Below are 21,366 nucleotides of genomic sequence, written 5' to 3' on the forward strand. Positions count from 1 at the left end.
TACTGCAGTAACTACTGCTACTCCTGCACTAGGTAATCTGCAGCTTGCTAGCCTTAAATCTCTGTGAAGGGTTGTGACAGGAAAATGTCTTCCCAGGGCATTGAACTGAACAGATGATCCCTCTTGTTATTTCTCTGAAGGCTCTTCTTTTGTTTTTTTCAGGATCAAGGATAACTATGTATTTGTGTCTTGGTCAGCAAGGCTCCCATGTGGCAATCCTTGGAAGCACTGGGATCACCTGTTTGGTAGCAAGGAGGCTTAGAAAAAGCAGCTCCAGGTGGAAGTGGGCCTTTTCCTGCTCCTCCCTCTGTCCTGCTGCAGTTCTCTTTCATCCGGGCCCTGAGAACTGCCTGCCTTTCAGACTAAGCTGCTAATGGATGAGAGTTGTGGTCACTGGTCCAAGATACTAGGTTATCTACCTTTACTTATGTTGATTAATTTACATATAAATATTTGGGGAGTTTGCCTGTATATAATGTAGCCCATGAGCTGACGGTGGTCATATAAAAGCAAATGTAACTTAAAAAATTAAGCCTATCTTTAAAGAAAATGTGTGTCATTAAACTTGATTTCTAAGAAGTTGGCATGAATAAGGCTGACATCTTGTTTGGGCTTTTTAGCTCCCCTGTCAAGGTTTCTTATTTCCCTACAGAATGCAGGGTGAAAATGCTGTGTGGTAGATTATTTATTAAATAAATAAAAAACCCCAATGAACAGCATGTGCAATGTTCTGATCCAAATGTCATCTTGGTAACCTACTATGCCAAAGATTAAACAGCGCATATTAGTGCTACTGTAGCTGTTGTCTTTATCTTCCAGCAACTGTTTTACTTCTTTTCTGTTACCTTGCAGAAGAGCTTCAAGTAAAATCCTGCCACTTTAGAAGCAGTGATATAATCTGCTCCCTCGGTGCAGAAAATATGGCATGTTCTGGCTTGCAGTTTTTAAGGGAGAAAACAACTGCTTAAAAGTTGTGCCATTCAGTGCAGCGATGCTTAGTGTGCAGCCTACAGGGTGCGACCTGTGGCATTACAGATGCAGCACACATCCCCTCCCTCCCTCCTCTGCTGCCACAGGATGAAGACAGGAGGTCTTTCTGCCTTAGCTGAAATATACAAGTTCTGTACATCTGCCAAGAACATACAAATAAATATCATGATTGTGTAAGTTGCTTGTAATACCCAAAGTAACAACAAACACCTTGCAGAGGTGAGTTTCTGGCAGGTTTCCAGAGGTGTTCCCTCAGTTCTGCAGAGCTGAGGTGTTCCTCTTTAAGGATAAGGCAAATTTTAGATACTTATATGTGGAGGGAAACAAAATGAGGTGTTTGGTGGTGGTGATGCTTTTAACGCTGACCTGTGGCTCTAGATTTATTTCTTCACGATGGAACACCTCTACTTTCATATCATGTCAGCACAAATGACAAGTACACAGCATCTCGTGGAATCAGATCGACCGTTTCTTCTATGGAATGTATGGATGCAGTGAGGTGTTCCTTTCTCTGCGAGCTGGTATTATCAGAGTGCATTTTGTTAAATTAATTTTCTGTTTAATATTTGTAAGGTTCAATTAACAGTGTGTTGTTTTAAATACTTTGATGATCAAACTCGACATATCCAGGTGCTTGGGTTTTTGCTTGCAGTGAAGTGCTGCGCAAGGAACATGCATTTGGCTGGATTGTGAGAAACAGGGAAGATTGTGCAAGTAAGTTTAAGTCCTTACATGTTTGCTGAATGTATCTCACACTTTCTGAACATCCCTGTACCCACGATAATTAATGCAGGCTAGAGTGTGAGGACATAATCCTTTTTTGCCTGTCTATATTACGCTCTTTTACCATAGAGTACTGGTTCATAGCCAGAATTTTGGGTCTTCTCTGGAGTGTTCTGTGCCAATGAAATGAAGACCACAGCTGACAACTTTGTTACTCTGTCACAGCAGAACTCTATGATAACCTTTAAACTTCACTGAGTATGAAACCATTTTCTCAGGAGTGGGTTTGCAATAGTGGAAGGAGCAATTTATTTTCCTTTTTCTCCTCTATATGAATATGCAGTGATTTTATGTATGTCCTTATATCCTTCTGAAACCAATTTTTCCATGCTCATCCTTCTGGAGAGAGAAAGGACAAGACAGAGAGGGAGAGAGGCAGAAGAGATGTCGCCAGTTACTCTGCTGTAAGGCACCAAGGTACTAGTGTGGTAAATGCAGCGTAAGAAAACACAAAGAACAGTATCAATTGATGTGAGCACATTTATGAAATGTCTCAGTTACACCTAGTTGGGAGGATGGTGACCACTGTGGATGATCAGTTCAGAAATCAAAATTAATTTAATAAATGCAAATGTGAAATTCAATTAAAACACTAGTCAATTTCTTGCAGAAATCAAGGTAGGTGGTTATAGGGGGTTTGCAGAGAATCACTAACAAAATAGCAACAGACAGCACAGGGCTTTTGCAAAATGCAATGCTCTCTTAGGATTTATCAATAGGTGGCATATGTAAGTCATAGAGAAAGATGTAAAGATGACTCCACTAAGTGCCTGTGAGGCCTCAGCTGCAGTATTGCCTTCGGTTTCATGGTCTGTGCTGGAAAATAATGTACAGTATGGGGCAAGAAAAAAATAAAAGATGCAGAATTTGTGTATTGGAAATGGTGAAGGAAGGGAGGATTTTGAACCCGAAAAATATTTTAGAGGGAGCTGGATAAATTTTACATTGTGTAAAATGTCAGAAGAGGGTTGATCAACTGTTTTTGAATGCTGGGGGAAAGAGGAGATAAATTGGATCTGTACAGAAGGAAGATGTCTTGGACTGGATATTAGGAGGGTGAAAGGATTATTTAAATTGGGTATGAGGAGAGTGGGGGGAGGTGCAACAACAGCTTTTACATTGTTACAGTGAAATACCAGAACAAACTACTTAGGAAATTTGGGTATCTGCTTCACAGAGGGTTTCTAAGAACAGGTTAGACAAACATCTGTTGGGGATTGTCTGGGGCTACTTTATCCTGTCTTTGTGCAGCCGGGGAGGACCAGATGGTCTCTCCAGATCCCTCACTCCTCTTCCTAGAAGTTTACCAAGCAGGGAGGGAAATGGACCTGAGTTTAATGAGAAAACGGTATCATCCTATTAGTTGATCCTCTTAAATAATAGAAAATGAATCAAGAGAGAAACCACATCTAACTTAACTAAATAAGTCAACATTTTATTTTTCATTGTTGTTGACTTGCAATATTATGAAGCTTTTACAAAAAAAAAAAAAAAAAACCATGGAAAAGTTATAAAACTGAACACGTTTAAGGTGTTCCTTACTGCATTTGTAGCGTGGCAGTTTCAGAAACAATTTTAAACACATCTTTTTCTCAGTGAATGTAAGTAGCAAAAATAAGAAGTTCGTAAGTATTTTTCAGGGATATAAAAAATGTGTGTTTGGCCATGGGTTTTAAATTGCCTCCCATTTTAAAACAATAAATGACTACATGTGTAGGTATTTCTGACTGGACCCAAGAATGTCACACCTGGGTGCTCCTTGCATGTGCAAACCCAGGGAATGATGGTGACAGATCACTTTTGCTCCCCACTCCACAGGAGGGACAAGTTGTTCAGTACCTGCTCAGAAAAATCTATCTTTAAGGAAAGCTGAATGGAAATGTGGAAGTCAGTGTGTCTTGCTTCCTCGGCAGGTGAACAATTTGGCTGCAGTGGCGTTTCCCTCCCTCCCCCGGGCTGTCTTGGGAAGTTCCAGTGAAATATAGCTGCTGTGGAAAGTCCTGCTCACAGTGAGGAGACGTGACCTCTTGGCAAGTCAGATCCAATTTTACAGGCGGCTCTGAGTCAGGGTGGAGCCCGTGAACTGAACTTTGTGTGTAAGAAGGAAGTGATGTTGGTGGCAGCTTGTGTTGCTAAGCAGATGAGTTGCCGTATTTTAATGTCAGCTGATAGTTCTGTCGGGTGTGTGACTTCATTCTTAGATATGATGCCTTCCATTTATTAAGGACAAAGGTCAGAAATTGTCAGTGCTGTGATAGCTGTGTCTCTCCATATAAGAAGAGGCATGTTCTACTGAGCCGTCAAAGATGGCAATGGGAGTCCTTAGTGCTGCTTCTGCAGGATGAAAACAAAACCGACCGTGAAACTGTCAGTTCATGTCACGGTCCAAGAGCAAGCATCCTCACAAGCAGGGCTGTTGTGGAGTAGGTCGGTTCCCCGGTGTTGCTCCTTTTTTATCAGATCTCACTACTGTTCCTGATTAAAGAGATGGCCTGTCTAAGTGCGTGTCTTGTGTCCAGCAGTAATGGGAACTGGAGGGCTGAGGTGAGCAGTCAGACACTGGCCTGTTAAATCAGAATTTAGATGGAAAGCTAAGTGATCCTCCCTCTTTGGGAAACTGAGTAGTGAGTCTGTTTGGGAAGGACAGCGAGTTGTTTATCACCTCTGTGCTGCTGGCACCCCGGTGGGCGCTGCCTTCAGCTGTCCAGATCGTCACGGGTAAGTGGCAGTACCCAGGCAGTGTTGCTGAGAGACTTGAGGGGGAGAGTGCAGGCAGCTTTGGGGCAGCTGCCTACAACTGCATGTGTACCCATGCAACACACAGTGATGAGGCACGGTGTGCTGTCTCAGGTGGCATTTTCACTTATTCCCCCTTCAAAGTCTTTGGTTACATCCTTAAGTTGGCCCGGAGTGCTGTAGTTTTTGTTGTCCTTGTTCTGAGAGGTGTTACCACCTCAGAAGACTTCCACAGAAAAGAATGAATTTTGAGAGTAATATTAATTCTTGTTGTTGGACTCTCGAGGGTGAGACAATGGGGAATTCTGAGGTCCCCTGGAGATCTGTACCCCTATAAGGCCTGGGAGGAGAGTGGTGAGTGAATACGAGCTGCAGGAGCTTGCTGTCCCTCTGCTTTTTTGGTTCAGTTCCTCCGTTAAGGAGCAACCTGCCACAGAAGTAGCTGTTTGGGTCAGTTCCAGCTTTTGTCACTCCGACTGGCTTGAGTTTCAGAAAAAAACCCAAAACCCACAACAAAAAACAACCCACACAACTGTCTACCCTGCTTGCCCTCTGTTCCCTTAGCTTGCTGGTGCCACAGGGTGGCTCCTTGTAGCACTTGTATTTCTGATGCTTTTAGCTTCTCAGCTGAAATCGTTAAGGTTGTTCTTTCTGATACGAGTCCCCTGCTTCCTGGTACTAACCAAAATCCATGTGCTCTCAGTGTTTCAGTGTGCTGTATGTTGGTGAACAGTTTCTTCTAAAAAAGGAATATTACACTCTGTGCCCTTTTGGCCACTTCATCCCCCGAGTCTCGTGTGCTTCCATTGCTGGCCAATTTTTGAGAAACTTTGAGTAAAACTTTCACTTGTGAAAGAAAGAGAAACTGTTTGTCTTTTTCGCTTCTTCTCTGGCTGAAACAACGTTCAGAGATGAATAGAACATGAGTGTGTGTTGGAGTCGTGCAATTTTGGAGCCACTTCCCACCAATCATGGGACAAAACAGGATGCCTTAGCTCATCTGAGGCTGCGAAATTTCATCCCAAATACCAGACTTGAAAGGCAGCCACTCCAAGCACAAGCTTGGGCTCCTGGTGCAGTTTCCGATCTTTCCTTGCACAAGCAGAAGTAAAAGAAAGGCTGTGACATGAGAAGTTGTTGAGGTTTGGGTACATCTGTACAGAATTTCCTCGGGAGCTGCAAGTTCCTTCATCAAAGCAAAAAAGCCTGTTGGAAGAAGCCATCTGGAGGGTGTGGCACAAGCACAGCTACTTTCTGTCAGAACTGATGCATGGTTTGGACCATCGCAGTGCTGAGCAGGTGAGGAACAAGATGCATTTCGCAGAGCATTTCTGAAGCAGGGTGGGTTGCTCTGATCTGTCTGTGCAAAGTCCTCAGCATTAGCAGCTCTCAAACAAGCCAAAACTACCTGGACTGGGTTGTCAGAAATGAGGCTGCTGGAACCTTGTGGCCCGAAGGCCTGTCTGTGCACAGCATCAGCATGGTCAGGTGTCATCTGCTGCCCTCGGAAGTGACAATGTCTAGACCTTCAGATCTCATTTCTCTATACCTGCCCTTTAAAACAGATGCTGGTTCTTCAAAGTCTGCTGGCTAAATAACCTTCCTTTGTATTTTCATGTGATACTAAATAATTTGCATTTTGTGATACTGATATTCTAAAACAGATGTAAATGCTGCTTGGTAACCTCTGTGCTGTATTTTTATGGAGTGCATTAACTTATCTCCCCATAATTATGCCTGTCATGCCCAGTGACTTGCTCAGCTTTGTACAAACTATCCCCACCTTGAAAGTTTACCTAGCTAAGTGAAGTGTAGCAATTCATTGGGGTTTTGTTGGTACACATACCCTTGCTCTGCAACTGCTGTTGAAATTCTCAGCCATTAATGCAAATTCTTCCTAATCTGCCAGCCAAATGGCTGCCTGCATCATCAGATGGATTACTTCGTCCCAACAGTATACAAAGGGTTGGGTAGCTACAAGTGAATTTTCATCCCTGTCATCTCTTGAATATTTTAATAAGCTGTTACCAATAAGGTTAATCATGAAGACTTCCATTTCCTCACTCTCCTACAGAGATGCAAAGTGCTTGCTGGTAACTTGGGGAGTTACAGCTTTCTCTTTGGGGACTGGCTGAAGCATGAGTTAAAGTTTCAAAACTTTTTCCTCTGTAGCAGCTATGCAATGATGTTGAGTGTGCATGTGTGTGAACAGGAGCTAGCCACACCAGGGCCGTGTCCCACCTTGCAATGGTGAAACCCCTGCAGCACTTTTCCTAACTCCCTGTTTCCTGTTGTCGCTGAGGAGTTGGAGAGAGGTGAAGTTTCCGTGAAAGTGCCGTTTGCAGATTCTCTTCCCCCTAATGCTGGAAAACGTTGGGAGACTCCCTTCATGTTTTTATTACCTGAGTAGTAATCAGTAGTACCCTGATTTCGTAGGCCATGAGGATGATCTATGGGACCTGGAGAGCTGTTGCTGTGCTTTCAGCATGAGGCATCCACTAGAGACTTGGGCCTTTTTTGTCTTGAACAAAAATTTAACCAAAGTACCTATGCATGTTCCCCCCTGTTGCTAGTGCCATGCTAATATACTTTTTTTAAGGAAATGCTGCATTTCTTTGATTGCCTCATGCTGTCACCACGGTATTCTTTACACACTTTTCATGCTGAGAAACTTTGCAGTCTGATTTCAACAAGAAACTGAAACAAGTTTCTAGGGGGAGCAGTGAGGCTGCTGGCAGTCGGTCTCAGAATGAGTTCCTCTTGCCTCAATCTTGGAGAACTTAAATCTTTGAAAGCAAGGGGAGTTCCAGGCGAGTTTATGCCACACCAGGGTGCTTGGCTGCCTGATTAGGGGTGCAGTTAAATGATAGGCACAGAAAAACAGACTTGTGGGTTTGTGCTCCTAGGCTGTTTACTCTCTGGTCTGTCAACATACTGCAAGAGAAAACTGAAACTGACTACATTTAGTAACTTGGGAGGATACCTCTGTGTAGGTGTTGCTTCCCCCTCCTCCCCCAACGTAGAGAAATGCACATTAAAAATAGAACGAACATAAAATGAGCAAATTTGGTGAAGGTAGACTCAGGGCACGTGCTGCTTCTAAGTTGGTTTTTAAAATACTATTTCCACTTGCTATTTTTAACTTCATGGAAGACCATGGTGAAGAACAGGGCACGCATTACACCGTGCCATCACGTGCAGTCAGCTTTTCAACAAGCTTTTCAGTTGGAAGCACGGGATGGTGTCACCCCCCCGGCTGCTGGCCCCTCTCTGTGTGACTGCACGGGCCTGGCCGCACGGGAGGCGGTGACGCCTTTCCATCCACCAACTGTCCCGTCTCCCATAAAGGTGCTTTCCCCCTAAACCCAAGAGAGACTGAGTGGGCCAGACGTGAATGCCACGATGTGGAAGCGTTTCAGGCTTCCGCCGGAGAAGCCCGAGACGTTCGTGTGGCTGTAGCAAGCCCTCACGGCCGCAGCACCAACATGGACGTCTGGATGGACGGAGCCAACAACCCAAGAAGCGGGAGGAGCTGCTGACATCCACATTGCCCAGGTTCAGCTCCTGGCTCACTCTGTGCTAAGAAAGCATAGAAGACAGAACGGCAGGAGGTTCAGGGAAGACACCTTCTCTGCCCCCCACAGAGGAGGAATGAGGGTGGGAGCAGCACACAGCCCCCAGAAAGGAGTGGTGGGAGGGGGAGGGTGGCCCTGCTCAGCAGCACATGACATTGTTTTCCCTTCTCCGACCTGCTGCAAACAACGATGGTAAGAAGTTATCTCATCAAATGACCGGCTGAACATTCCTGTAATGCAGTGCCTTTACTCTGACTTTACATTTTAATCTCTTTATACTTTTAAGACGCTTACTTAGTTTCCAGAGCGATGCAGGGAAGACCGTTAAGCGTGCTACTGGTCATCACTTTTTGGTGGGATTTGTCTAATTTACTTACGGAATGAGGTTGTTTCGGTTTGCATCAGGAATTTGCATGTATCGCTTTACACGCAGGACGGCAGGAGGGCCGGAGTCCCGGGGCGGCGGGGGTAGAGCGGCCCGCGGGGCTGGGCCGCGGGCGGGTAGCGCTGCATGGCCGCTGCTCTTTGAAAACCCGGCCCGCTCGGGACAAAGTCCACCCGAAACCGCGGACCGGAGCGGTCCTGCCCCTGCCCCGCCTCGCCCCGGCGGCAGGGCGAAGTGCGGCGGCGCGGCGGCCGCTGCCCGGTCGGGGCAGGGGCAGGAGCCGGGGCCGGGAGCGGGGCAGGCCGCGGGGGCCGGGCAGCCTCCGGGGCGCCTCTCGGTTTCGCTTCGCCGCCGCGTTTGGGAAGTCTGAGGCGCGGGACTGACACAGTGACACTCCCCCCGGCCCCCCGGGAGTTTCCCGGGACGGGACGCGCGGCGGCGGCGGCGGCCGGGCCCGCAGCTGGCCCCGCGGTGCGGGGCTGCGCGTCCCCCCGTGCCCCGCGCCGCGTCCCCGCCGCGGCAGCGCTGCCCCGCCCGCGGCGGGAGCCCCGGCGGGGAGGGCAGGGACCCCCCCGGTGCCGGGCGGGGGTTTGGGTTTTCCTTGTGGGTGGGTTTTGGGTGTTTTTTTTTCGTTTCCTTTTTGCTGTGTGTTTGGTTTTCTTTTTTCTTTCACCCCCCCCCCGCCCCCCCCCCTTTTTTTTTTTTTTTTTTTTTTTCCTTCTTTCCTCCTCGCTCCTCGTTGCATAAATTATGCCGGGCGGGGTGGTGACGTCGCGGTGGGGCGGGGCGCGTGCGGCGCTCGCCCCCGGGGAGGGGGCGGTGTCGGGGGCGCGCCTTGTGGCGGCGGAGGGAGGAGGAGGAGGAGGAGGAGGGAGGCGGCGGGGCGGGCGCAGGGGGCGGCAGCCGCCTGGCTGGTGTCGCGCTCGGCTCGGCTCCGGCGGGCGCGCTCGTTCGCTCGCTCGCCCGGGAACTATCGGATTAAACTTGAAATCGAGTGAAATTACACAAAGGAGCGGAGTGGAGCCGGGACCCGGCGGAGACCCCGAAACTACCCGAGACCCGCGCTGACCCTTCCTTTCCCTCCCCTCCCTTCTACCCCTCCTTCGCCCGCCCGCCCCGGTCAGGGATCCCCCTCCTCCCTTCTTAGCCCAGCCCTGGTGCGAGCGAGCAACTCCGTGCGTCTGTGTGTGTGTGAGACCCTCACCCCGCCTCACCCCCCTGGCCGGCGGCTCCCAACTCCGGAGCGTGTCCCCTCCTCCTCCCCGGCCCCTCGGCGGAGGGCAGCGAGGGAGCGAGCGGGGGACACCAGTCCCCGACGGCCCCCGACGGCCACGCACCGGCCCGGTGAGTGACCCTGCACCTCGCTTGGGCGCGGAGGGAGGGAGGGAGGGAGGAAGGGAGGGCGGGCGCCGGCCATGGAGCCGGGGACCTGCGGCAGGTCTCTGTCCTCGGCGGAGCGGCGCGGAGCGGGGCTGCTTGCTGCCACCGGCGGCCCGGGCTTGGGGGGGGGGGGGGTGGGGGATGCTGCGCCCCGCCGCGGCTTCGGGCGAGGCGGGGCGGCGGGGGGTGTCTCAGCGGGGCACTTCCCCGGGTGTAAATGGCTTTTTGTTGTGCTGCGGCCGGCCGGCCGCCTGCTTCGCCTCGGGGGAGGGGAGGGCACCGGGGAGCCGGAGCGGCGGCGCCCCTTCCCTTCCCCGCCCTCCCACCCCCTCCGCTCCCCTCCGCAAGTTTGGAGGGTGACTTAAAATCCGGGAAAAGTTGAGCGAAACTGAGCGGCGGGGCCCAGCGCCGGCCGGGATGGCCGCGGGAGCTCTTCCCCCGCTGACCACGCTGACGGCTGCCGGCGGCCGCGGCGGCACAACAAGCGCTAACAAAGTGAGGGCGCTTCCCCGCCGCGCACGGCCCGGCCCGGCACCGCCCCGCCCGCCGCCGCGCTCCCGGCACATGGGTCGGCAAGGCCGGGGCCGGGCGGCGGCGGGGGCACCCCAGCGCAGGCCGGGCGGTGGGTGGCGGCGGGCGACAGGAAGGCGGGCGGGGAGGCTGGAGGAGGAGGAGGGAGGCGGGAGCACGAGGTGCCGCTCCGGCCGCCGGTGCACTCGGCGGGGGGATCGTCCTGCCCCGGCGACGGGAGGGGGGCAGGGGGCGGCCGGCGCTCTCCGGCGGCCGGAGAAGAAAGGGGAGCGGGGAAGGGAGGGGACGGGAAGGGAGGACGCTACCTCAGGCAGCCGGAGCGGTGCCGGCGGACGCCGCATAATAGGGGCTTCACACCGCCGGGCAACTCCGGGCTCCGCCGGCGCGGGGCCGGGGCGGGCGGGTGGTGCCGCCGCCGCGCACATGGGGTCGGCGCGTCCCCACCCCCCTGCCCCGTTCCGGGCCATTTTGAGGGTGAGCGGAAAAAGGTGTTTTGAGGCCAAGCGGTCAGGGCGCGGGCTGGGGGGAGGGGTGTGTGTGTGTGTGGGGGGGGGGTGTGTGCGTGCGTGTGTATGTGTGTGTGGTGGGGGGGTGGCCGCGGGGGGGGCCGGGGGAAGCGGAGCGACGCCGGCGGCGGGCGCTGCGTGCGGGGAGCGGAGCGGGCAGCGTGTGTGTGTGTGCGGTGGCGGGGGGAGGGGGGCAGGGTTGTTGGTGAGTCTCAGGGAGAAGGCGCTGCAGGCAATGAGCAGCCATCATTACATGGCATTCATTTATCCCGGTAGCGTTACATCGGGGGACGCGCTCCCAGGCCGGGGAAGCCCCTCCCGGGCGGGCTCCGCGCCGCCGGGCCGGCCTTGGCGGGTGGGTGTCGGGGGGGATGGAGGGAGGGAGGGGGGGGCCAGGGTGCCTGGGAACCGGGGTGGCTGCGGGGCAGAGGTTGGCGATGGAGCCGGTTTCCTCGGCTTGTTCCGACACCCCGCTCGCGCCCGGGTTTAAACTAGTTGTTTTTTAAACAGACAATGGACAAAAGGAAAGTCGCGGTGCCCGGGAGTTCCCTGCCCATCGCCGGGGCCGCTCGGCGCCCCGCGCAACTCTCCCGCACTTCCCCACTTTCTGCCTTTGTTTTCGTTTGGAAAGGGACCGAGCGTGCCTTCCAACTACAGAAAAGGGCGATTCTTTCATTTGCGAGAGCTTTTTTTTCGATTTTTTTTTTTTAATTTTATTTTACTGTTTGTTTTTTTTCTTTTCTTGACCCCCCTGTCCCCCCCCCCCCCCCCCCAGGCGCTTGGTCTTCAGTGGGTTTTTGGCGGGGGCGATATCAGAATATCCTCGATGCTGTAAGTTTGTTTTTGTGTCGATGCGCGTCTCGATTTTACTTTTATCAAAGCAGATTGCGAGCTGTGTTTATCCTAGAAGATGGCTTTCGGGAGAACGTGTTTGCCCTTTCCCACCCCCCCCCCTTTTTTTTTTTCTTTTTCCTTGTTTCTTTTCTCGTGGTATATGGGACTAGCAGAGATAAAAACAAGCGAGTTGAACAAAAAAACAATGTTTCTGTTCATTTCCTCACAGATCATCCATTCTAACGACGGCAAAAAAATCTTAATGACTATGACCTTAGCAGCATGGGTAGCTGGTTTATCCCAATTATAAACCCCGTTAGTTTGCGGTGATGTGTGAGTATCAGTACATAATTCATATTAAAAAGCATGATCAGTGATTATTTTATGTACATATATTTTTTTCCAAAAGTTGAAATCCACCGTTTTCCAATGAGAGGAGTGCTGCATCTGTCGCTTGGAGTGTTTTTGTCTCGCTGTTGCACAACAGAGGCTCTCTAGTCTTTAACCTAAAATGGCAGCTTTAATTTGACTGGGGCCCATTCATTGACAATGATAATAAAAAGGCTGAAAGCTAAATGTAGCTGGATGCTTGGGGCACGTTTGCAGAAGTCTCTTCCATTGCTAGGCGCTGCTAAGAGAGGAACTTGGAAGCTCTCTAGTTTCTATCCTGAAAGTTTCCAACACGATTTTTTTGGAGGTTGTGTGTTGTTTTTTTTTTTTTTTTTCGGGGTGTGTGTGTGTTTTGTTGTTGTATTTTTTTTTTTAATTTAGGAAAAGGAAAAAAGTTATTCTTGGTTGTGGACAAACTTAACAGTGAGGAGATAGTTAGAGAGGGCTTCTTCTGAAACATCTGCCTTTTTAACAGTAGCAGAAAAATTCTAGTAATGCCCTTTTAAAACGAGATACAATCCGTGGGCGAATTAACCGTTTGTTTCTGAGGTTTGAAACAGGTGATTAGAACAATTACATTCTTCACATTTTCCTATCTCCGACTACTAAAACTGGGAATGTTGTTTGTTTCCTCTTGTTTGGTGTTGTAAATGTGCTTGGGGTTTTGCAGAGATCCTTTTGATAGTGCACTATTTTCCTCTAGCATAAAACCACAACTGCTTGGGAGAAGTAATTATTTTCATGTGAGACATCACTTGAAGTTTGAAACAGTTGTAAAACTGTTTCACCTACTATAGCTTCGGAAAATGCCACACATGCCCTGTCCTGCACTTCCGTTAATCTAAACTGCTCATTTTCTTACCCTTTTGTGCTTTTTTAAAGAAATATATAAATTATGGGCACTGTAGAACACGCTCTTATAAGCATGTTACATGTCTGTGATTTCAAGATCCGCTGATATTAATTGGATAATTGTATTTGACCAAATATCTTACGAAATGTTTAAGAATGTAGTGGTATTTCTGCTTCTACATGTGAATCCTGGTTAGGTTATTTAAACAGTAGGAAAAAAATAGCACAGATTTGAAACTCAAAACGATTTTATTGCCTCTTCAGTAATTAAGGAAAGTTTTGAGCACAGGTAAAGATCACACAGTCCTTTTAGGAAAACAACACCTACCAAGGATGTAGTGTTGTAAAAATATCAGTCCAGATGAGGTACAGTGGAATACTCTGTTGCAATCAAAACTCTGTAGCTGGTGAGAGATTAGGGTTGTAACCATTTTCTTTTGAATTTGGTTAATGTGGAAACCTGGAGTTAGGTCAAAGAAGCAATGTAAGGACTTTCCAGTCCTTGTAGAGAGGTCAGTTAACCAGAGGGTAGCTTTTTTCACACGAGTTATTTGCTGTTTCACACTGAACAGCTTTTGACAGATGCCCACAGTTACTTCCCTGTTAACGCTCAAATAATATTAGGACTTTCTAAGATGTAAAACGATTTATTCACAAGTAAAGGCAAAGCTAGCTGATGGTGAAGCTGAAAAAAAGTGTATGGAGGAAGGTGATGGGCTGCTGGGTGGGGGCTTGGTGTGGGTGGGCTCTTGGTGTTGGGCCCATCCTGCCCTGGCACAGAGGGAGGCTGTGGGCAGGGTCTGTCCCCTCCAGCAAAGGGCCTGGGTCACGTCCTGCCCGTGCTGCCACCATCTGCTGTGTGAGAATACAACACGGCTCGAACACCTTAACAAACAAACCGACCCAACCCAGCCATGATTTTCTGTAAAGGTGGGAGGCCTGAGCAGTAGGAACCGCGCAGGTTTGTGCAGAGCTGCTGAAATCTCGCAGTGGGACTCGCCGTGCTGGTGGCATCCTCTAGCAGCTGGCAGTTGGTTTTTTTTTTGTGGTGTCTTGAGTGTGTGGTGTGATAGGTAAGGGTTGTTCAGGTGGGAGGAGGAGGAAGAAAGTAACCAGAATGAAAGAGGAGGCTGGAAGTGCACACATGCATTTCCTTGAATCCTGCGCCTTAACTCTTTTATCTCTTCTTTCCCATTCATCTTATTTCTACATTGATTTTCAGAAGGCAGGCCTTTAGAATCTGCTAGTTGGTGTTTCCTTTTGTGAATCTAGCATTATGCAGATACATCTGTGTGGTTAGCACGGGTACAGGCGGTACAAGGTGTGACAAGTGGTGTGTCTGAATGTCCTCCTTTCCTCAGTTCCCTGAAAGTCCTGACTTCCAAACCCTTTTGTATTTGTTTGCTATGAGCAGATCACTAACTGCTCAGATTTATGAGCTGGTTAACTGATGCCCATAAGTGACATGGGGTGATACTTTCATGTTCCCTGTATACAAGAGAAAACTGCAAAGTCTAGTAAATAACTGTCTTTTTTTACAGAGGAGTCTTTTGTATGTAGGTTAGTCTTTAGATTTCACTTTTCCAACAAAAAAGTTACTGTATTAATTTACTGCATCTATTTAGCTTTGTCATTAAGACAGACTAACTTAATTGCATCTCATAATTTATGTTTCTATGAATACCTTGTTTGCACAAATACAAACCACTGGATTTTAATGGAAGAAAGTCTCAAATATTGTCTATATTTTGGCAATGATAGAAAGGGAAAGGGAAGCTCCAAGTATAATTTGTTTTATAAACTCTTTCAGAGGAAGGAGTGAGATACCACATGCAGGAACATCCCATTTATTTTTTTTAGGATTCTGACAGGATAATGGAACCTGATGGAAGAGTTATATTGGTTCCTTTCTGCCTGCAGAATCTTAACTGTAACTTTTAGTGGTTCGATTCTTACCTGAGATCAGCAGCTGTGGAAACACCATGTCATAGTTGCACACTGAATTTCTTACTTGGAAAATGAGGTTGGAAGGCATGATAGAAAAAAATTAAAAGGAGGCTGTGACCTAAAGGACACATTCCAAGCGCCTGAATATGACAACAAATCTCTTAAGGATATTCTTAAGTATACAAAAGCTGATTAGCTCTTAGCTTCCAACATTGTGACTTTTCAAAGATGTAAACATGCACCTAGAAGAGGCCAAGTCAAAACCAAGGATGTTCATGCTATTGACTTATCTTGTTTCATGAATACTGCTCAGTAGTGGTTTCTAAACATCCTGATTATTTTGCTGCCGTTATGTTAAATGCATTCTTCTTAAAAAAAAAAAAAAAAAAAGAGAAAAGGAGAGATACAACTTAATTTAATAATTTTAATTTAAAAGTTGAAATTTTATGCAAGGGTGCTAATTATAAAACAAGCCACTGTATTAGTAGAGCATTGTAACACAAGACTTTGAAAGCTTATTGGCATGTAGGAACTGACCAGAAGCCCGTGCTGACATGATGTAGGGCTGGCTTTGCTTTGTAGTGACCTATATAGCTATTTTGGGTGTGGCTTTGCTTGGCTTTCATGGGAGCTGTGTCCAACCTTCCTCTGACATAGACAATTGCTGTGACGAGAGGGCCTTGAGGGGAATGGTGGGGAATAAATAACTTCGAGAATCAATTGTCTGGAAAAAGTCATTGTAGCCAGAATGTGTGCCTTCTTCCTAATGGTTCTGAAAAGAAAATTAAATTTCACATATATGGTCTTGATCCTAGAGGTTATTCTGTTCAGGCCTCATTTAAATATGGGCTGGTAATCATAGTGAGCAGCACAGCAACTTACCTGCCTGGCAGAGTCCAGTGCTGAATAGTTTTGGAAGCACTTCAGTTTTTATGTCCTTGAGCCACTTTTGAAGCTGTTCAGTTGAACTTTCTGTTTACTGCTAGAACTTCAACAGGTAGCTGGCTTTAAAATTTCACCTTAGTGATTTTTTTAAAATAAACTAGCCTACCCATAGATTGATTTCTGTCTACGAAGTAAGCATCACTTCTTAAAGCATTTTATGGAGGTATACATCAGATGTAAAAGGAATGAGATGTACGATTCCTTTCATGCAGCAAAACCAGCCTTGCTCTGAAATCTAAGCCTGTTATTTCTTTGTTTCTCTTTCCTGTCGCCCCTGCCCCCCCCCCCCCCCCCCCGCCCCAACTCTTCCCAGATATTTTTCTTCTGCTTCAGATTGTGCCTTTCCTATTGGGTTTTTCATCTTCTTTCCAATTTATATTGCTCTTTGTTTGCTTAGCAGAGTTGCATTTACTTGCCCGTCTCGGATAATTAGGATATGTTGCTAAATAAACACACGCTTTCAACTCCTAATAATAGTGCTTTCTACCCAAAGCATGGAGGATGCTCTGGTCAGTGTGGGAAGAGCTGGCTGGCTGCACCTGAGCTGTGTTAGACCCGGGGATCTGCCTGGCAAGGGGGTGGTGGCACCAGAGAGCTGATGCTGGGGACCACTTGGGTGCTGCAGCCTGCCAGCAACTTCCTGAAGGTTCTTCGTGACCCTTTGAATAGGAATGTCATCTTGTCACTTCACGTTTTGTTTGCATGAAAATGGTGTCCCCCCATCATTTAATAGTTAGGAAATCCATCTGTAACCGTTTCTTTTGCTCTATTCATAGAGCAGTTTCAAGTGGGGAGAGTCTAGTCCAGGGACACGGGGATAGCTGTTGTGGGATATCCCTTGCCAAAGACATCTGGGTGTGGGCAGGAGCTCCTGTGGGTGATTGTGACGTTTTTGAAAGGAGTAGGGAAGGTTTGGAGGTCAAGAGCTGTGTGACCAGTGGTAAAGCAGATCAGAACCTGGAGCAAGTCCAAGGAAGACTTTAATAAAGGCACTTTTGTCCTGGATCTTAAAATAGGAAGCCTGTCGATTTATTTACAGGGTAAACAGGATTTGTTAAATGGTTAGTCTTTAGGTGTGAAGGAATACTGGTCATTCTTTGAGAGAGAATTAGGGGGAAAATTAACTAAAAACTGAACTGAAAGCTGGAATTTTAGAAGTTCAGAGATTAGTGATAGGACAAAATGAGGAGAAAAATTCTTCATAAAAAATGTTGGGGTAGGGCTGTTCCAGGAGAAGTGTGAAACAAGACCTTACGTGAGAGAAACACATTCAGTAAAAGTCTTTGGTATTAACAGCTCGGGTGAGCTAGTGAGGGGGATGTCCAAGTTGATAACAATGACACTGACGAATCCTCTCTAAAGCAAGGAATATTTTCGTGTAAGTTGGGATTGAAATCCAGAGATGAAATGTCACTTGGTAAAATGTTGTGCAGGAAAGTGCATGTCTGTCTGGACTGTAGAGAATTGCAGTTTAGTGTTTCTTCGAGTTGTAAATAAAGTAACCAGAAAGGAGGTATGATTGACTTAGTTTTTAATGCTCAATAGAAGGAATATTAAAGAAAGGTAATTGAGGCTAACAGATGTTAAAAAAAAAATCACTCCAGTAAGGCTGAGATAAAATTGCACGTAGGTGAGAGACTGCTAAATTTCAAGGATGCATCTTAATTAGTTGTTCAGAGTATCTCAAAGGTTTTCAGAATCTTTCCTGTTCCTGGGTTGCAACACATACCTAAGATCCGGAGACCTCATATTCCAGGTAACTTACTCCTTTTAGTTCTATATTTGAATGTACACTGTTTGTTCACATGGGATCAGAAATACCTAAAACAACCATAACTGTGCTTATTGGCTTGAAATAAGATCTAAGAATATTACTTTGACTCAGCTATCTGACATTTATCTAGATAAGTCCTGTGGCTGTTTGAGAAGGTGCTCTAGTTTGTGCTGCTGTGGGACTGGAGTTGCTGCTTGTTGGATTTGGTGGTTTATTGCATGGCAAAAAGCAGGCTTGCTCATCAACTCATCTCTGGTCGTTGGTTAGAAAGATACTGGGACTATGTTGCTAGTTCCTGGGAAGATCTTGCAGACTTCATAGGGTGGTGTGGTCATGTCAGGAAGGCCCTGTGTCATTGGAGCCATTACTTATGTGAGTTCAGAGATTCCTTTAAACTCTGATGAGGGGGCTCTCGCCAAGAGTATAATTCTTGCCTCAAGTTGTTTCAACCGTGAAGAATTAAACTGAGAGTTTATAGTGAGCAATTTAATATCTCTCTTGATTTAGGAAGGAATCATTCAGAAAGTGAGTTAAATAGGGGTTTCTTGACTGCCTCGGGAGGTAAGTCTAGGAGAGACCTGCTAAGTAATTCACTTTATTTATCAGTACCGTTATGAGGTGTCTGCTGTGCTTTGCATTCAGTCAGCTCTGTGAATGGGGTACAGCCTTATTCATCCTTAGTTTAATCATTATTCTTTCACTGGTGGGGAAGTGAATAAACAGGCTTCACTTCCCCCATCTTTCTCATGATCTCTGCAAAGGTACATTGTAATTTTGGTGGGTTTTTTCTTTGTGGGGTTTCTTTTTTTGATGGTTTTTTTTGTACAGAATGAGGGCAGATACGTGTTTCTGTAATTCCTTTGTAACCTTAACAGAGGTTACTGAAAAGATTCCATTGGTTCCACCTGCATGTCTCCTTTACTATGGTTTTGTAGTAATGCCCAGCCCTTGCTGCTATCCCTCACAGAAGTTGCTCTGGGTGAAGATACTTTTGTGTTTTAAGCAGAATTTGGATTTGTAGCAGGGGTTGTTTGGCAGAAATGGCATGGCTATTGGAAGAATCAGCTTATTCGAGGCAGCACTAGAAAAGAAGTGCTTTCCGACTTGGGTCTGATGCTTGTAGTTGGTTGTCTTAGAAGTCAAGGGTGTTAGATGTTGCACTGGAACTAAAAATGGGGAAAAAAAAAAGGTGGAAGGGGGAGTGTTTTTGTGTGGATTTTCACTTGTCACAATTAGATGTAGAGAAATACTGTGGTTAAGGTGACTGAGTTCTTGAATGGCTAGTTTGCAACAAAATAAGCTATTGCCTAGCACCCCTGCTCCCCTCTTCCCAAACCACTGATTAGTTAATGTTGAGGTGTTTAAAAAGAAAACCTCGTCTAGAAAAAGGATGGCAAGTGAAAGGAATTGCTTCCATTGCTCTTCTCATAAGAAATTTCCCTAACACAGTTATTTAAAAGATTAATCTATTTGATCTATTTCTCTCCTTCCACCACCAGCCCTCTTCCCCTGCCCCCTCCCCCAGAAGAAAGGAAGCCAGGCAGCTGCCTTTCTGCCTGCCTCTCTAGATGGATGGCCAACCTTTGGCTCATCAGCACTTCACGTGCAGTTCCCCCGCTGAGACTGTCGCATGACTAGCAGCACAACTGGCCTGTGCAGTACGGGGATGGTTGGGCAATGTGAATTTTTGCTGTGGGAGGAACTGGACTAGTAGAGGCTCTTGGAGGTAGATATTACAGAGCCGGCTGGGGTGCAGGCTGCATGCCCAGTCTTATCCCTAGGTGGGGTTTCTGGGATTCGCTCCTGTCTTTCTCTGTGACTCTGTCTGTGTGGAGATTTGCAGCATGCTCTGTGGTTGCCTAACATTAGGATTTTAGGTAGGCAGCTGGTAGAGTCAGGGAAGCTGAAAAACTTTTGTCTAATTTGATCAGGTGGTGTTTGGGGCAGGGTGCTTTTTCTTTTCGGTGCACACGGAAGTGAGTTGTTTCTGTTTTGAGGTGCTGCCTCCAGGTAGGTAATGAACTTTGAATAGCAAGATAAGGGCTGCAACAGCTGAGCTGTCCTGTTTGCTGCTGCCATCAATTCAATTTGGCTGTGGGAGTGGTATATTTGATACATGTTCCCTTCTTGCTTTTCAAGTGAAATGGCACATCTGCAGTAGGCAGTCCATCACAGAATGAGGCAGATCAATCTATGGAGAGAAATCACTGGGCAGAAAACTTGGGGACGAGGCATCTAGAGCACGTTGTCACTTGCCTGTGGTACAGCACCTTGCAATCTCTTGGCTCGTCTGCCTCCCTCCAGATTTTTCTCTTGGAGTTTGTGAAAACAGGCACATCGGGCTTCCTGTAATTGGTTTGCTTGGATACTGGTGGCAACATCAGGGGAAAAGGCAAAGTTCTTGCTTTTTTGTGCTTATCAGAAATACTTGTAGCTTGTCTCCATCATAACACTTAGTGAGATTGGTGGTCACTTTCCCAGGGCTTTTGTTTTTTTTAAAGTGGTATGAAATCTGCAAAGCTTCCTTTACTCTCCTGTTGTAATTAAGTTCTCCTTATCTTGCTATTCTATTTGTAATAACTTTTTTTTTTTTAACTCTGCAGGAGCATTATACTTTAATTGCTACAGTTCTTCTACAATAAATGTTTTGTAGCTCTGAAGGTAGCTGAAAGCTGTTGAATGTTGTCTTGTGGTCCATCTAATCATATATAAGTCAGGGTATGGTTTGAGAAATGCAGTGAGCTAATTTAACCGGACATTGTTCTGAAAGGAGAAGTTTCCTCTCTGCCTTTGTCCCCCTGCACCCTTCCTCCCAACCACATGGCTCTGCTACTTTGTTATAGCAGCAGTGCTTGTCAGGTCCTTCTGTGAACCACTTTAGTTCACTAAAATGGCAGAAAAATAACTCGGTAAAATGGAGAGCATTTTGCTGTTGTAATGAATCAAACTGGCTCATAAAAGGATCTGAGGAACACCAGAGCTGGTACTAAGGACGAGGGGGGGTGGTGGCTTGGAGAGCAGCGAGCCCTTTTCATCTTTTCATTTTGGTGGCAGTGAGCAAGTGGATTGGATCAGTTGCCTGGGAACATTCATGGGAGAAACAGAAATAGAGTAATCATCTGTGAAGCAAAGGACACCAAAAGAAAAATGTGCTGGCCTGAGTTCAAATTGATATTAAAATTTGTTTATTCCAGTGATGGTACGAATTGCATACTAGAAACAGTTTGTTAGAATTAATAATCCACTGCCTAGAAATCAGTTTTCCTTTTGAGGTAGAACAAAACCTTAGATTTATTAATATATAAATAAATGTCTGGTCTGGTTTTTCAAATGTAAATTATTCAATCTTTAAAACAATTTATTCACAAGGAAGTACATTGCTCTGGACGGGTGTGTGAAATTTTTTTTTTTTGGCAAGCTTGAACTTCTCCATTAGGTTCATCAGCCTTCTGAATCAATTTATATGTCTTAAAATTTTTTCAAATCTATGTTTAATTCAGTGGATTCAGTTATTCAGAGTTTTATCCCAAGTTTCTACATTATTCTGGTATAAGGGCTCTTGGTCATAGTAGATGGTTAAGATTGTTGCTTCCTATCAAGAGTCTAAAGATTTCTCATAGCAAAATGAACACACTTTTATTTGTTTAAAATGGGTGAAAAAAATGACATTGCAAGTAAAATAACATGTTTCTTAGGTACTCCTCTAATACTGTATACTCTTGCTGTTCTGCACAGAGA

General features: G+C 46.8%; 1 protein-coding gene across 5 annotated transcripts in view; it reads left to right on the forward strand.

Moving 5' to 3' along the window:
- The first annotated feature begins 9,405 nt into the window (after positions 1 to 9,405).
- CHD7 (chromodomain helicase DNA binding protein 7) overlaps positions 9,406 to 21,366 on the forward strand; it is a 132,553-nt gene continuing 120,592 nt past the window's right edge. For 3 of the 5 annotated variants that reach the window (XM_051609744.1, XM_051609747.1, XM_051609746.1), the window contains exon 1: positions 9,407 to 9,813. The gene's annotated coding sequence lies outside the window, so the exon portion shown is untranslated. Of the gene's footprint in view, positions 9,814 to 11,949; positions 12,054 to 21,366 lie in introns of those variants that run through there. The other 2 variants (XM_051609748.1, XM_051609745.1) reach the window with 2 other exon arrangements.

This window comes from Apus apus, chromosome 2 (assembly GCF_020740795.1).
Source record: "Apus apus isolate bApuApu2 chromosome 2, bApuApu2.pri.cur, whole genome shotgun sequence".
NCBI lineage: Eukaryota > Metazoa > Chordata > Aves > Apodiformes > Apodidae > Apus > Apus apus.